The sequence below is a fragment of the Hyaena hyaena genome, unplaced genomic scaffold (genome assembly GCF_003009895.1).
Source record: "Hyaena hyaena isolate Hyena2069 unplaced genomic scaffold, ASM300989v1 scaffold_537, whole genome shotgun sequence".
Taxonomy (NCBI): domain Eukaryota; kingdom Metazoa; phylum Chordata; class Mammalia; order Carnivora; family Hyaenidae; genus Hyaena; species Hyaena hyaena.
The window spans coordinates 75,799-80,009 of NW_024081170.1; positions in this window are offsets into that span (position 1 = coordinate 75,799).

A 4,211-nucleotide genomic window follows, 5' to 3' on the forward strand; every position below is an offset into this window, starting at 1 on the left:
GAATCATCTTGATCCCCTTATTGAAAATAATTGACCATAAATGTAAAAGTTAGCTTCTGAACTTTAATTCTTTTTCACTGATACACTGACACATTGATGTGTCTACCTTTGTGCCAGTACAAACCTATCATAATTACCTTAGCTTTGTAGTAAGTTTTAAAATACTGAAATGTAAATCCTCCAACTTTATTTTCCCCTATCAAAATTGTTTGGGGGCATTCTGGGTTCCTGATTTCCATGTGATTTTTAAGGTCAGCCTGTTAATTTCTACAAAGAAGTTAGCTCGACCTATGATGAGGATTACAGTGAATCTGTAGCTCAATTTTGGGAGTATTGTCATTTTAACAATATAAAGTCTTTGAATCCACGAACACAAGATGTCTTTCCATTTTTTTTAAGACCAATTTATTCCAACAATGGATTTATAGTTTTCAGTGTAGAAGTCTTGGACTACTTTTGTTACATTTATTATTGAATATTTTATTCTTTAGATATTATTGTAAGTGCGAGTGTTTTCCCAATTTCCTTTTAGGATTATTCTTCACTATTGTTATGTACAATTGATTTTTGTATATTGATCTTGTATCTTGCAACCTGTTGAGCATTTTTATTGAGGTAACAGCTTTTTTTTGGTGAATTCCTCAAGATTTTACATATGAAAAATCATGTCATCTGCAAATAGAGATTGGTTTTAACTTCTTTCTTTACAATCTGGATGCCTTTTTTCCTTTCTCTTGTCTCATTTTTATTGTAGCTCCAATACAATGTTGATTAGAATAGTAATAATGGATATCTCTATTTTAAGGAATAATCTATCAGTATTTCACAATTAAGTATAATGTTGGTTGTGAGTTTTTCATAGACACCCTTTATCAGATTGAGGAAATTTCCTTCCAGTTTGATTTGGTAAAGTGCTTTTATCATGAAGGGGTGTTGGATTTTATCAAATCCTTTTTCTGCATCTACTGAGATTACATGTGGGTTTTTTTTTTTGTTTTGTTTTTTGTTTTGTTTTGTTTTTGGTCTTATATTCTATTAATATGTGTTACTATGGTAGTATTAATTTTCATGTGTTGAACTCATTTTACATTTTTGGGATAAATCCCATTTGGTGATGATATATAAGCCTTTTTGTAAGTTGCTGGTTTTGGTTTGCTAGTATGTTGTTGAGAAGTTTTGCATCTATATTTATAATGGTTACTGGTTTATAGTTTTCTTGTGGTATCTTTGGGTTAGCTATCAGACTAATATTGGTTTTCATAGAATATTGACTTCATAGAGTTGGTATGTTTTCCCCCATTTTCTGTCTTTGCAAGAGTTTGTGAAATATTTGGTGTTTGCTAATGTTTGGTAGAATTCATGTATGAAACCATCTGGTCTTGAGCTTTTCTTTATGGTGAGTTTTGTGATTACCGATTCAATCTCTTTATTTGTTACAGTCCTATTCAGATTTTTTGTTTCTTAAGTCAGTTTCAGTAACTTCTTTCTAAGAATTTGTCCATTTTATCTAGGTTGGCTAATTTGTTGGTATAAAATTTCACATCACATGCCCTTATCATCTTTTTTATACCAATATAATCCTTTTAATAGACTGATAGTAATGTCTTCTCTTTTATTCCTGATTCTGGTAATTTCAGTCTTTTCTTTTTATTGGTCAGTCTATCTAAAGTTTTATCAATTTGTTAATTTTTTTAAAATTAATGTTTATTTACTTTGATAGAGAGCGTGAGCAGGGGAGGGACAGAGGTAGAGGCAAAAGAGAATCCCAAGCAGGCTCCACACTTTCAGTGCAGAGCCCAGTGTGGGGTTCATCCCACAAACTATGAGATCATGACCTAAGCTAAAATCAAGAATTGGTTGCTCAGGAGCCCCACAATTTTATTGACTTTTATTATTTTTAAGGTTTATCCTGAGTAGGAGATATAGATACTTTGTTAAATATCCCTTCTCACTGTTAGAGTCTAAGCTGTTCACACATTACCTTATAAAAGTAAATTATTAATTATCTTTGGCTAATTATTTTCCTAGAATATCTTATAAATCATTTTGAATGTATTCTCTGTGAATTAAGGTGAAAATTTTATGTTTTGTGATGGAAATGTTGAATTATGCCTGAAACTAATATTACTCTGTATGTTAACTAAGTGAAGTTTAAATAAGCTTTTTTTAAAAAATGAAAAATTTCTAACATTATACTTTCAGTTTATGTTCCTTCTTGAGTTGCAAAGGTCAAGAAGTTCTATAAAGGGGACTTCCTTAAATTTTCCCCCATCTTCTTTTTTAAACTATAAGATGTGTCCATTTCAAAAATCTCACAGTGTGAACTCTTCTTCATTATCTGTGTGCTTTTTTTAATTTAATTTAATTTAATTTTTTAATTTTTTTTAATTTTACTTTTTTAAATTAATTTTATTTTTTTTTTTACAAATAGTTTATTGTCAAATTAGTTTCCACATAACACCCAGCGCTCATCCCCACAAGTGCCCCCCTCCCTGTGTGCTTTTTCTTTTAAAAATAGTTTATTGTCAAGTTGTTTTCCATGTAACACCCAGTAATGTATGTTCTTATCATGTGAGATTTGCCTATCCAATGTGGAGTTAACCTGTTATTCATCATTTGTAGTGTTAAAAGACTTTTTTTGTCTTTCCCTTCTATCTTTGTTTATGATTTGAAGGTTCCTTTTCTCCCAGTCTGTTCTCCCACAGAAAGTCCTTAATCAGTTCACTTGATTATTTGTAACTTTTCCATTGTTGTTCTATCTCCCTTGAGGTGAAGTGCTTAGAATTGCACACTGTATTTCAGATGTGAAGTCACCATGATTTTGCAACAATAGAGGATAATATTCCTTGTATTGTGGAAAGGAGATTTCAGGCTATGTGGAAATGGTAATTCTGTGAAGTGAGAGGCTGCAGTATGGTGGATTTGAAATCTTTGGAAAAGAAGGAAGAAAGCGTTTCCTGTGTTATCCCAAGGACAGATGCCTCAACTAAAGACAACCGAACACATCTTCCTCTGAATGGTTCTATGCTAAAAGTACATATTTTTGGTGAGAAGTTTCTATCACCTACCAAAGTCTCCTGCTGTCTGAGAACACAATTCGATTTGAAGTCTGCATGTTCCATCATTCATCTTAGCATTCTTGTTTGCACGACTTCTGCTGCTCAGTGGCCAAATGGAAGATTAATAACAGAATTAGCATTTTCAAATCGCCAACAATCTACTTTGCAGATGTGCAGTTATATTACTGAAGTCTGTTGTTTTGCCCTATATTTATTGTTAATAATTAATGTACATTTCTGGGTGAAATTATGTGCTATCACCATCTGGTTAATTTAATAGAAATAGTCAAATCTAAAGCACTTTATTAAATATGTTGGAAATAATCATCATCATTACTATAATGTAGCAAGCATCGTGTTTTTTCAATAAAAAATGCCAGAAAATAGAACAATTCACCGTATGTCAACTTAGTAACTGTTACTACAAACTCATTTTTTTTTTTAAACTCTCCCTCTATTATGTAGTCAGTGTGGGAATTAACAGAATGCAAAGTTCATAGATTAAATGGTGGGGTATAAGCAGTCTATTAAATTTTCAGTAAAGAGCTTGGATAATAAAAGTACTGTATCACATAGGTGAAGAGAAATTATGTTCCACCTCCTATTAGTCTTCATATTGAATATCAAATGAAAATTCTGGAGAATAACAAGAATATAATTATTTAGCATTTTTCTTCTTGGAACTGTCTGAGGAAAACAAATGGTGTGAGCTAAGTGTTCCTTTCTGAATTTGTAAAGTGCCAATATAATGAAGAAAACATATTTAGCCATTATCTAGTGTGTCCTTCTTGATAAGTTTTGCTCTGAGGATTGAAACATAGATCACCACTGGGTTTTTAATATCATCTTGTTAATATTCTACTTATGCAATACAAGAATGTTCAATCTTCATGTCAAAGCAGTGAGCTTCCAGGGATTTCCCACCCATAGTCAATATTGCCCTTGCCTTGAAGACTGGGCTTCCACCAAATTGCTCTTTTCCATAATTTGAATATGTTAAATAGCCTTCCTTTCCTTTCCCATTTGCTCCCTACTAACTCAGCCAAGGATAACTTTGTGAACTTGCATGATTTCTCATTTCCCTTTGTGATATTTTTCTATTCATTTGTTTTCCAGGTGAATGTCTTACCCTAAGTGGTTACCAGTTGATTT